The following is a 14,248-nucleotide window of genomic DNA, read 5'->3' as shown; positions in this document are numbered from 1 at the left end:
GAGTTTTAATGGACTTTCTACTCTTTTAGGTTATTTCAGTTAATCCGGACTTTCGTTAAACCGGTCAACTTATCCCCTCCATTAGTGTGGATTAATGAGGTTTTACTGTACTTGCTTTGTTGTCTTATTAAGTTGAATCAAAATGAAGAAATTAAAAAAAGTCATGAGGTTTGCCATTAGTGTAAGAAATATTGTAAATTATTTTCATGATTGCTTTTGAATCCTTACAAAGAAAATGTCTTTGGTTCAAACTGTCATCTGTTGGAGCCCTGATGGGACCCAGGATTTCTGTGTTTGATGGATAATTCGAGAATTGGAGATCCATTTGGCAATGAAGTAGAAAAACAATCTATAAAGCCCCTGTCACACGGAACTGGATTTCTAGTAGGAACGCTCTAGTTGACGCTGGACTGGCTACCTATTTACCGTACTTGTCGATAGTCTTTCGTTCCCATAATGGCGGCCGCGCGAGAAGTAAACAACGTATCACTTCACATTTTTAAAATACGATAACTATTCAACCGAGAGGAATATCGCTTCGTATTAAATGGTTTTAGGTAGAGAAGAACGGCGCTGATAAAATACATACTTTACAACGTTCACTATACACGTATGGAGGAATATTTTAGCTTTTTCAATTGTAAACATGCCTTTCGTGTTGTATGCACTCGGAAACCACAGACAAAAAAGGCTACTTTGCAAACTCACAGATTATCTTCACATGGCCAAACTTTGCTCTGATTGGCTGTTCCACAGAATCTAGTCGAAGAAGTTAGTAGCAATTAGAACATGTCCTATTCCTCAAAACCAGTCAAGCAGTAAGCCAGGCGGCCATGATTTCTACCTAGAAAGTCAGTTCATCGCCAACTAGGGCATTCCAACTAGAAATCCAGTTCCGTGTGATAGGGGCTTTAAAGATGATTGGAATTGGTACTTCAGTTGTTTGCATGTCAACAATGGATGCTTAGATCTAGATAGTGCTTTTAAACCATGTAGTTATAAGAAATCTTCTTCAGTAATCTGAATGGTAGGTTTGGATTTTGTATCACGAACCACAAAAACAAGTGCACTGAAATACAATGAACAAGATACTGTAGCTACAGGATTGTGCAGTGTTTGGCAACTGGTCAGAAATATTATGAACAATTTTTTAATGTACTTTAGCAGGGTGTCCATCAATCAAGAACGTCAAGAAATCAACTGGTAGGTCAAGAAAAATAAAAAAAATATGCTTGTGGTCAAAAAATTTTTGCTATTTTTTATTTTTACAGTATAGTGAGTTTTCATTGTTTTATACTGGGATTAGATAAAATTGAGTATTTGGAAATTTAAATTTACATTTGAGTTGTAGTTACTTTGTTTACTTTGTTTCTGAAGAATTACATTCTTGTATTTGGGAAGTTTTGTAAAAAATATTAAATAACGTAATAGGGCCATTCTTCATCTAGGATGAAATCTGAAGCATTAGTTTTTATATATTGGGTCGGTGCATAAGTTCGTAGCGTTTTATAACATACGTTAACAAACTAACGAACCAACTCTCTAGCCTTCTTAAACCCAAAGGTTCATGGCTGCAGCAACACAGGCCTTCCATCTGTCCCTATCTTGAGCAAGATCTATATACTCTTTTCCATCCCTACCGATTTCCTTTAGGTCCATCTCAACGTTATCCCTCCATCTTCGTCTTGGCCTTCCTACAGGTCTCTTACCATCAGGTTTCCCAACAAGAATCCTGTAAACTCTTCTTTCTTCTCCCATTCGTGCCACATGGCCTGCCCACCTAAGTCTTCTTGATTTAATTATTCTAGTAATATCTGGACATGAATACAAATTATGTAACCTTCTCCACTCACCTGTCTCCTCATCCCTTTTAGGTCCAAATCTTTTCCTAAGGATCTTGTTTTCAAATACTCTCAATTTATGTTCCTCTTTCAATGTAAGGGACCAAGTTTCACACCCCTATAATACTACAGGCAAAATTACTGTTTTGTATATTTTAACTTTTAGTTTCTTAGATATTAAACGAGAAGACAAAAGTTTATGAAGAGAGAAGTAACATGCATTTCCTGAATTAAGCCTGCTTTTTATTTCCTCTTTAATATAATTTTCATTTGTTAATATTACTCCTAAGTATTTGAATTTGGAAACTGGTTCAAACGAGTTGTTATCAATAATTAGATTTTGATTATTACCTGACACTTCGTTTCGGCCTGTAAGCATATATTTAGTTTCTCTTTGTTAACTTCCAAACCTATCTCTTTAGCGGTTTTGAAATTTTTTTAGCATTATTCTTAATTATATTTACATCATCCCCTAATAAGTCTACATCATCTGCATATGCTAACAACTGAGTCACACCATTTAATTTGAGTCCTCCTTTAGTTTTTTTTTTACCTTCCTAACAGCATATTCTAAGGCAAAATTAAAGAGCAATGGAGATAATGCATCTGGTGTATATTTTTATCATACTAACAAGCTTCTTTGGTATTCCAAACTCTACTAATATATTATATATATATTTATCTCTTTTGACCGAATCGTATGCTTTTTTTAAATCAATGAATATCATACGTTAACAGCTGGTAAGATGAAACATTGTTATTGTAGTCTAACAATACACAGTCACAACAACACTCACTCGGTCAGTAATGTAGTTGCCTCCATTGTCAATGACGATCTGCAAGCGTTGGGGGAGGAGTTTGATGCCTCGCCTGTATAACTGCTGTTTTTTCAGAATATGACATTAGCCCATACACAGCACAAATTGTTTTTGAGATTAAGAAATCAGTTAGCCAAGTTGCAAGAGCAGCTTCATTACGAAATACTACTGCTGCACTTGGTCCTCGGTTTAACTTGAAGAGCAGAATGTGCCGGAAATGTTTAACTTTGTCCACTTGACACTCCATCTTGTTTCTTCCGCAAAATAGATAAAATGTGCTCAGAATTAGTATACACTGTGTTTTCACAAACACAAAACTACAAATTAAGCCATAACAATGGAATAACAGACAAGGAACTCTTGGGAACACAGTGTTGCCAACAAACAACAAAATGCTACGAACTTATGCACCGACCCAATAAATTAATAATTCTTGTTAAAGAACAGCTTTAGTTTTCATCTTAACTGGCTTTATGGTAGGGGTTTTTCGTTGAATAAAAATATAACTTTTTTCTTAATTTCAATTTACAATTATACCTAAGAAGAGGTCGATTTAATAATGTTAAGAAAAAGGAGGGTAAAGGTCCAGAAAAAGAAAAGAACTGCCAAAAAAAGGAGAAAATATTTTTTGCTTGAAAAATTACATGTTTGGGCCATGTCCAAAAGGTACAAATTCATACCTAAAGTGCACAAACGTGAAGTGAATCTAGGACCTCCAGTATTGTAATCTTTACTAGAAGTAAAAACCATATGAACCACACTGTGACGAGTGCTAAATATGGTAAATGAATAAACTATCACATGGATAAGAACTTTTGATCTGCAAGCCAATGGGTGAACAGGAGTACAACTTTGCAATCTGCATGCTGCCTTTCGAGTTGCCCTTTTAATTGCTCTTACCGACACCACTTTCAATAAAAAGATACTTTTCATAGTTTTTTTTTAACCTTGTATTTAACACATTGAAGAATACTTAGTTCACAGTTAATATATTAATCAGAAAGTAAATTGTTGTATAACAGATGTGCTGTTTTAGTTGCTACAATTTTTAGCAGTTATAATAAATGTCTTGCTAACGTTTTAGTAACATTCATGCATATGTATATTCAGTACTTCAAAATGTGTCTTGATGGACACAAAGGACAACACTATTCTTCATCCACTGTAAGAATGAAGTTAATGTAAACAAGACCACATAACTACTAAGAAATCGTTTTATTCCTGTGTGTTAGATCTGGTGATATTTTGACCATGAATATTGATGAAATATTCTCATAATATGAGGTCCCCCACAACTTCACTACAGCAAGTGCTGAAAATATTTGAGGCTATCAAACTGCTATAGATGTTGTGAATTTGTTTATTTTCTTTTGGTGATGTTGACAAATCACAGTGAAATATTTTAGGTTTTCTGAATTGTATGCATGAATTCCTGTTTAGTAAAGGCAAATTGTTTAATTTTGTTTTAAAATTCATAAATACACACACAATGGGTGCTTCATTAAACGTGGATAAAATTTCACACCACGTATAGGAAAGCAAGGTAATCAGTTTTTCTTTCATTTTTTTTTCTTCTGGAGTACTTGGTTCATTGGTGAAAAACCTTTAATAATGCAATACATATCTTGTATGTGTGTCGGAAGGTGACGAAAGTTTTAGTACTGTGGAAGGGCTGTTTCCTAAGTGTGAATACCTCACTACAAAGCTTACAAGGTATTTCTTACATATGATAAGCAACATCTATACATATGATGATAAATTCATAAGTTATGGAAAGAGATGGAGGTAGGAAGGGGAGGGGTAAACCCTGTGTGCTGTTTTTGAAGCTGGGTCACGTGACAGCACTGGCAAAGTCAGATCACTTTTGTGTACTTTTGAATACAATGTAGGAAGCAATAGTGGCCTTGCTCAACATGTGGCTGTACTAACAGAAGCGACCTGAAGGAATAATATTTCATGAGCAAAGAGAGCTAGTTGTAGTTCGTTTTGTAGTATTTGAGTGTTAAGTAAACCTCAAGTTCGCATTTGCAGTTGCAGCCTACTTCCATGCTACTTCCAGCCTACATGCGATTGCAGCACGCGATGCAGTGTTCTTCTGTCAGTTGAAGCAGCGCCGTGCCATGGCACCACCCTCAGAAGATACGCATACGTCGCCAAGTAAAGTTAAATGAATACATTGATAGTTTACACACAAGGAGATTCGAATCTTGCAATAGGTGAAGCTGACGTGACGACCACCCCAACCTCCTCACTGCATCGCCAGCTGTTTCGTTCGTGCCCTCGCGAGGCAACAGTCCGTGCTGCGGAAGAGCTGGCCTAATCATGGACCTAACCAAGTTGACACACGTGCAGAGGGTTGAAGAAGTCTCAGCGAGGAACATTTCCACCATGAGCCGAGAACAAAGTGGCAGGGGGCGGGGTTAGCCCATAAGAAACCGTGCCTGTCTTCACCTGGCACGGAGAGGGAACTTTCGCATTGTTGACACGACACAGTTGCCACCCTCAGAAAAAAGTTGCTATATACGACTGGTTTGTAAGACCCGTTGGGGAAGTAATTTCTGCCTACTTTTGGAGAAACGAACCTAATATTTTTCCAAAGTGAAATGAACATTTTTGATAATAGATAGATGCACCAAGAGGGCCATCCAGACTTTTTTTAAAATATAAAAGTAAAAAATCCTATGATGATGCGAGTTTCCTTTGGCATTTCGACAATTTCTCTTCATAACAAAGATATTTTTGACATCCAGTTAGAATACGTGTTCATGGAGGAGGAGAAGGTGATAGGATTTGTTTTTCCTTTCCTCTTGTAATTGTTATATTTTTAGGGAAGTGTCCTGTAGTGTATAAAGATAGGTTAGTGAGTGAAGATGAATCGGATTATTATGTACTTAAACACATGTTGTTTTCCACGTTACCAAACGAGGATAAACATCTTGGCCAGTGGCGCAACCTCAAGGAGGGGGCCGGGTGGGTGGGGGGATTGTGGAGGGTTTTTTTTTTTCTATTTACTTGATCACGTTGGCACTACCCATCATAGTTGCCGCCGGCCGCCACTGAGTTGAAGTAAGTAGATGTGGCATCTTATGCTGACCAACTTACGCTCCGCTCCGCCCACTGGCTTCAAAACCCAAGGCATTGAATGAAACAGACACTGCAGGGGATATATGGGAAAAGGTTGTAGCACAGCATCTTCATCCTGATGGAGTTCCTACTAGCACACTATAGTTTCCACTGATTGTAGGGCAACCACAAACAAACGAACCTGCGTCCAAATGCCTTCGCACATCTTCCCTGTTAGGGCCAAGATTGACATTGTGGAGCTTCCACTCGGGATTCATTGTAAGGGGTATCAAGTTTAACATACATAGTGGTTCAGATTTCACTTTAAACTGTAGTCCCGATTAGCCTTTCTGTGCATAAAGTGGACCTAAAACCAACCTCAAACAAACAAACCAACAAAAATATAAATATAATTCGGAAGTGTAAACCTGCGACACTTGGATTACGAACATATAGCATAGAAAATGCCATTTTCTCAAAGCTTCTAACATCTAAACAATGTCTCAATGAGCAAAACATTAAAATAAATTGTTCACCTTCATTCCATCTTCATGCTGTGGAACATTTGTCAGCAACACCCTGTATGTAATTTCTTTGTAAGAATAATATAGTGCCACTACAGTTTTTTATCTTTCAGGGTCCAAGTAAATAATATAATAATTCTTTATTATACTAAAAGTCTATAGTATATAAATGTCTAGACTTTGGGTCAATAATTACAATGTTGTCAAGTAGTTGTTGCATGCGGTTGTTGTTTGTATGTGTGCATTTGTTGTGCATTTTGTGTGTACTTTAGGTATATGGGCAGTGGTTGTTGTCTATACCATCACTAAAGTACTATGCAAAATATTGTATATATATTAATACACAGTTTTAAACAGTGTGGACAATAGGTCAGACCAAAAATTCTGATTCCTAGAAACAGCTCAAAAATGGTGTGAAATAAAGCTTTCACCAGCGTAAGCAAGGTAGGTTCGTAGCTTAAATGTAGGCATTTACTATTTTTGCCTAAAGTAAAAGATCTGAGGGAAGCCTTTTTTTTTTTAGTCAATGAACCAATGGAAACAGTTCTATAAACTGATACAGGGTACTTAAAATTCAAGTTGTCTAGATGGGTAGATACAGGTGTCTATGAAACATTTCTACTTGTCTGTGTGCTTATTTTCTCAGTATAATGTATAAGGACCATTATATTGTGAAAGTTAAACATTTAGTGTTACGAATTATAATGTAATCTTTACGATTGTTATTTTTATTTCATCAGATTAAAGGGTAATGAGGAATTACTAATTAGGATTGTAAATAATATTCTATGCACAAATTATGCACTTTTCTGGAACTCTCTGCAAACTGAATTTGTTGGCCCATGCAGACATGTGCATGTACCACATAACTTATAAGTTATGTATAAGTTATTCCATTGTATTAACTAACTAACTCTCTAGCATTAAGCCTTCCATTTTTACGGATTTCCTTTAGGTCCATCTCAACTTAATCCCTCCATCTTCGTCTTGGCCTTGCTGCAGGTCTCTTACCATCAGGTTTCCCAACAATAATCCTGTAAACTCTTCTTTCCTCTCCCATTCATGCCACATGGCTTGCCCATCCAAGTCTTCTTGAACCAGAACTCATTGATTCCATTGTATTAATATTTTTAATATCCCGCCAGTAGCAGTGATTGGATGCCAATCCAATCACTTGTGGGAGGGGGCCAAGGCAGTTTCTTTCTCTTGGTAGACAAGGCTTAGCCCTAAGAGGGCGTAGTGTGGGAAGAAAAGTGATAAGAAGTGGGGGAAAAACTGCCCCCCCCCTATGCCTTCTCCCCAAATCACCACCTATGTCACCCAAATGCAAAAGTCTAGTATTGGCCAATATTGTAATGACCATTGTAACCACCAGCTTAAATACATACAACTTTTTTATTACATTGTCAAAGTTTGATATCATCATTTTAATTTCATTGATGATTGCCTTCTACGGATGGTGTGGAACATATCAGTACAGTGTATTATGACTAGTAGTTATCTGAAAATACTCTACAAGCATACATGTATGAAAAGGATATATGTCATTAACATTGGCATATGTGCCGGCCTCCATGGTGGAGTGGTTAACACATCACGCTGCAATGCCAGGGGTCCAAATCCTGGCCTGCGTATGGATGTTTGCGAGTGTCGCTTCATCAGTTTCATTGTATCATCACTCATCAGTATGTTTGCGATTAGCCAAAGTGGCTGCAAGGTAAAATAAACCAAACCAAACCAATCAGTCGGTGGCATATGCCGAGTCCAAGGTCTGGATTATCTCACTATGCTATGTGGTCCTATGCCACAGGGAATGGGAGAAAACTAGGTTCCCATAAAGGCCATGAATAAGTGGTTAGACACATCCATTTTCTTCCTTCGCCAAGGTTCCAAACTTCTAAGAAATCATGTTGCTAACTCTAGAATCACCATATCTAATTGATTGTTCTTTTGTATTTTATTCTTTGCAGATAGCCTAGCTGATCATTAATATGTATAGATTATACAACAATTGCAGGAAGATCCCACCTACTTTGTTTTTCTAATATTTGTTACAAAATGCAGGGTGGGCCCAGCTCAACAGTACCTCATGCCAACATTTATTAATTTAAACAGGCACCATTTCCAGCATATCTTGTGGCAAGTGAGTATGTTACCAAACCTTTAGAAATAAATTATTATTGTAATAACCAATAATGGTAATAATAAAGTAGTAGTTATACATTATCCACTTGCTCGTGTTTCAGTCTGGGGCTACTTTTTTGTAGCCCACTCTGTACATTTAGACTCATGCATATACATATTTATCCAGTTAATCCCCACAGCTAGGTGAGTTTTTAATGTGCAGAATCAATACATACATATCTCAATTTGACAGGATTTACCTAATCTTACTAAGTATATCAGAAATTTGTTAATTGTGAGTCTGTTTACAATTTATTGTCAGTACACACGACCTTCAATGTTTTCCTTGAAAGCACTTTCGATACTGTTGTGATTTTTGTCATCTTTAACATGAATTGTGGTAGTACCTTTAGTGCTTGACTCATGATCTTATCTCTGAAGGTTCTATGATATCGGAGTTTCATGCCAATTGTTGTTCTTTCATTTTGTGTCATGTAAGTTAATCATGCTCATTGTTTTAATAACATAAAGAGCTGGAAATGCAATGCTGAAATAACTTTTCCCCCCAAAAAGCCAGGCATAACATAATGTTAGCCACACGGTTTGCTTAAGAGCCTAGGTATTTCATGACAATTTTTTACAAGAATATAACTTGCTATTCAAAGTTACCAATATATCAACAATAAATAAATTACTTTCTCTTCGAATACAATAATTGTGTATGTGTGCTTTATGTATATTTCTGGTGCATACGCAACATTGTCTTTTCATACGCAGTATTTAAATTGTGTCAGTAATATTAGTATCACAACTTACCCACCTTTCAATGTAAGAAAAAGATGGATCAGCAGTTTTGTTGCCTGCTAAAAATTTTGGTAACAGTATGGTATAGTGAAAACACATTTCACTCGTTTATTGGAATTTTTTTTTAGTGGAATTGTTACAATTCAAGATTTTTATGTGATTATACAATGAACTAACCATAGCCATAGCATATTTGTGAGAATTTCAAAACATTCCTTTAACTGTTGTTATGAGATTTGAGAAGTACAAATATTTGAACCAAATTGTACACCCAACGGCACAAGTAATAGTAGATTAATTTGTCCATCACGACAGTCATGCACTTTTTTTTTTGTAATCTGATGGCCCAAATTGAAATATAAACGTCCAAGAGCAGAGGATAATATATGCTTCAGCATCAGCAAAATTCTATTCCTTAAAACAATACTGGATGTAGAATGAAGAAGGATGACAACAGCAATGGACAATTTGCCTATTATTGTATTTGCAGTTGGCTGTACAACTGACAGACATTCCATAATATTTCAGTATGAATTACCTCAGTGGCCAACAAACATTGCCTGTTCACATATCCTGCGAAGAATGATATATTCATATAAAGAAAAGTTGATGTTTGACAAATGAAATATTCTCATGTACACTGATATTTGTTGTTGAGTGTTTAGGAAAATACATAAACTTTTCATAACATTCCAAATGCATAAACCCCATTCGCATTTCAATTTGCAAACCTTGTTTCCTCTTGGTAACCTTATGCTGTTATGTTCAGTTGTCTGCATGTGTTAGGTGAATGTATATAGGATGTTTATTACACCATATTTGTTCCACTCTGTAGTGGTTTAATAATACTTGTGCTCACATGTTGATATGTGTATGTAAGACCAGAATAAGAATGTATTTTTATAGGCTGTTTTACACATTTTATATAATTGAGATATTGTTTTGTAAAAACATTGAATTAGAAAAGAAGCACAGTTTAATGTGTATATGTGGATTATAAAATCTATGCAGAACAATAATTTGTTGGTTTGCACAACTTTTTAGCAGCGTAGAGTGCAGAACTAGCATACTCTTCACTCTTGAAGCAAGTCCATTTAAAACAAGTGTAAACAGTGACACTATTTCGAGTTGTAGATTCAACAGGATAATTTGCTAAAGGGCACAAAATGCGGACTACAAATGCTTGTACAATCATGAGCTAAAGTAAACCACCCTTGCAAATTGTATTTTGTTTTCTTTTGAATCCCATTTTTTGAGGCTAGGGTCTCTTAAGTACACAACCTCATGCACACCAACGTCACACTGGGTAAAAATTAGATCCTTCCATCGGAAGAGGTAATAGTTTGTGTTTGCAAGGTGATTTTTCTGGTAAGTTGGGGAGGGGGGGCTCATCACTTTTATTTCTCTGCTTCTTCAAGTGTGTGAGCATTTGTGTCATCTTTCCATGGTGTTAGATTACAAAGATGCCACTGATACGCCATGAAACTCATTCATTTGCTGCATATGCACTAGAAGCATGAGAAACAGTTGCCAGATGCATTAAATGCATGTGAAATGTCCCTATTTACCGCAAAGAAATAATTTAATTGAAACCGGACATAAAGAACAATGTATCCAAATAAGATATCATATTTGAGTGTGTCGCACTTCATCGAACCTGTAACTACCCTCTGTGGTGGAGTGGATAGCCCAGTATGTCACGAAGGATCCCGGTTTCCTGGGCATGGGCATGGATGTACTTTGCGTCCCTTCATCATATCATCACTCATCCTTATGTTCGCGATTAGCCAAAAGTAGCAGAAATGGAACGTAAAATCATTCATTCAAAACTACGAAAAACCAATCCTCCATTGGTGTGCAAAATATACTTATCTTTCTCTGGGTTAATGGTTAGAATTTCTTAATAGAAAAATTGTATAGGATTTTGGAGCAGATAGTAGAATAAATCCCCACCAAAAAAAAAAAAAAAAAAAAGGAAAACCACATTTACAACCTTACCCTCCCCCCCTAAGAAAATCTGGGTATGCCACTAGTATATGTCAAAGCATAAATTAAAAGGAAGCGTGTAAGCAAACTTCTTATTGTTGGGCATAGATGCAGTTTGTACATTTATATTTGAAACAAAGTATTTTTCTAAGGATATATATATGTTAATTCCAACCTTGATGTGTAGAAGATAATTTTATGTACAGCAATGAAAAAATGTATAAGAACACAGAATGTGTGTGTCTGTGAATGTAAAGATATAATTTGTTAATTATATCTCACGAGGTGTATGTGTTTAAAAAAAAATTATACTATTTTTATAATAATGATTGTTTCACCGCTAATCATAGATAAATGATAAAGTGTGGTGTTCTTGTAGTGATTTTCAAGTGTGAAAATGTACTGTAAAAATGCCATAAATAGCTTAACGTGACATATAGCATATGCTGATTTAATGTAAATATTGTTCGATGTTTGCTTAAAAATATAGTGTTTGTTCTTGAATGTTGCAGATGTGTTGACAAGCTCGTACTGTGAAACAATAATTGTAACGTCATATTTATCATGGTGGAATCTGTTGTCAAATTGTAGTTCTAGTGCAATTAATGCATGGAAGAAAAGCATTCACAGCATACAACAATGCCCTATTGTTATCGTTTTATCAAACCTGGCTAAATTATAATCCAGCTACCAGTGATATATGCTCAGTTTTCATGTCACATCTTTAATCTACATTAAAACTTTCGGTGCAAAATCATGATTTATGATTTTTCATGTAAATGCATGCCAATATTCAGGCACATGTTGCTTGTGTGTGTTGACAAATTTCGACCTGCTAGTGTTGCCAGCTAAGGTGATATGTCCCTAAAATGACACTTTTTCACTTAACACACACAATCACCAGTCCCAAATCCATCAAATGATGCACATGTCTCATATTGATTGCAAGTGACAGATTAACATGTCATCGGTTGTCAGATGGCTAAATATGGCCCTTCGAAAATTTCTTACACTTTTTTCTCACTGAAAAGTGCATTTCTGGAAAATAAAATAATGCTGACTTTCGCCAGTTATTAATTGATAGAATTTTCTGTATGGAGTAAACTGGTAATGTTAATCATTGAAAAATATCTCAATGGATGAGGCGTTTTAATGCTGAAAACCTGGTGTAAATATATCTTACAGTTATCATGTTACAGGCGATCAAAGTTTGCATTGTGCAACTTATGAAACACCCTATAGATAGTGTTGAAAGTATTTTTCCTCCTAAAATTTCTCAACACATCATGATGTATTTCAATACTATATAAGATAAATTACTTTATATGCTACATATCTGTCAGTTTTGGGCATGATACAAGGGCTTATAAGGTGATCTAAAGTAAAATTACATTTGGTTATAGGAGATATGGTAAGTGACAGGGCATGATAATAGAGAAAAATCTAGTTTAATATTAATGTGATTTGTACAAAGTAGTGTGTAGCTTCATGGTTGAATGTTTTATACCAAACAGATACTACAATTTCATACTGAGTTTATAACATGCAAAGGTATTTTGTAATTTAGAAATTGCTTTGACTTAATTTTGTCCAGGCAACTCTTAATGAATGGACATTACAGCTTGCTATTGTAAGGAAAGAATTGTATGTATATTCTTCTAAAAAAAATTGTATTTATTTCAAGAAAAACATATTTATTTCATGATCATAAGCAAAAATCAATAAGTTTGAGTTATACTAGAAATTTTGACAATGATCCAATTTGGGATTATAAATATTTTGTTTCTGAAGTATCAAAAAAGTAAAAAAAAGAGGCCAGTATTCAATACTGGCTTCTCTTAATTATGTCAATTACATTATGACAGTCAATTAAAAATTCACGAGGCACATATCCTCATAATTCCCTACATTTGTCAATTTTTAATATGTTAATTACATGCAATGAAATAATGGTATTGTAAGGCATACTTAGGTTAATGAAGAAATGGTTTTTAATCTTTATTGTATTTCATTCAAATTGTAGATTTTTCAATAGTTTACTTACATCAATCATATCTCCTTTGTTATGTTTGTGTGCGTGGAGAAGCAATATGCTTTTGCATAATAGAACCACATAGCATGTGTTGTATTCAGCTAGAATTTTGCATTTGTGTGTAAATTATGTCACTGTGTAAGGTAGCATTATGGTGTTAAATAAAACTGTCTTAGTATGTTACATGCATTTGTGTACAAGCTTAAATGTAAATAAAGTTGTGAAAATGAAACATGTGGTTTGCTTGTGTTTTTGTATGCACTGTTTCATAACTCAAGAGTAAATGAGCTCTGATAATTTCTACACATACTGAAGATACATAAGTCATAACTTTTTTTTTCACGCATGAAAACCCAAAATATACAGGGTGTTTAAAAAAGAACTCCGTAGTTTTAAGTATAAATTTAATAGGGAAAGTAATGAAAACTTACATCAATGAGTACATATCATGAAAGAGGATTCCTTCAAGTTTTGTTCAATGTTAATACACCTCAACGTGGGATCCATTTGTTGCCCTGCACACGTCGAGACGATATTCCACTTCTCGCCACGTATTCACCAACATTTCAGGTGTAACTGTCCCAACTGCAGCGACGATTCTTTCCCGAAAATGATTGATGTCTCTGATCCTAGCACTGTTCACAACATTTTTTATGTGGCCCCAAAAGAAAAAGTCCAGTGGGGTTAAGTCTGGGCTTCGTGGTGGCCAAGGTATTGGGCCAGCCCTGCCTATCCACCTTCCTGGAAAGTGAGTGTTAAGAACCGCACGCACCTGTTTACTGTAATGAGGTGGGGCGCCATCTTGTTGGAAAAACACAAGCCCCTTTTCCGCCTCAATATCGTCCATTTGGGGAAAGACGTACTCTGTCAACATGTCATGGTAAACGTCCCCGTTTATTGTTTTTTCTACAAAAATGAAAGGACCAACCACACGATCTTCCATCAAACTGCACCAGACATTAAGTTTTGGAGAGTCACGTTGATGCTGAATAACTTCATGTGAATGCTCTGCCCCCCAAATTCTTCAATTATGACGATTAACTGTTCCATTGACAT

The 14,248-nt window shown here is 35.6% G+C and overlaps 1 protein-coding gene across 1 annotated transcript in view; it reads left to right on the top strand.

The window, feature by feature from the left end:
* Nucleotides 1-13,403, top strand: part of LOC145996111 (putative N-acetyltransferase camello) — a 45,357-nt gene extending 31,954 nt beyond the window's left edge. The window contains exon 5 of the mRNA XM_083132380.1: nucleotides 8,217-13,403. The gene's annotated coding sequence lies outside the window, so the exon portion shown is untranslated. The remainder of the gene's footprint in view (nucleotides 1-8,216) is intronic.
* Nucleotides 13,404-14,248: the final 845 nt, after the last annotated feature.

The sequence above is a fragment of the Lepisma saccharinum genome, chromosome 12 (genome assembly GCF_977018435.1).
Source record: "Lepisma saccharinum chromosome 12, izLepSacc3.1, whole genome shotgun sequence".
In the NCBI taxonomy this organism is placed as follows: Eukaryota; Metazoa; Arthropoda; class Insecta; order Zygentoma; family Lepismatidae; genus Lepisma; species Lepisma saccharinum.
This window is presented reverse-complemented; position numbering and strand designations above follow the sequence as displayed.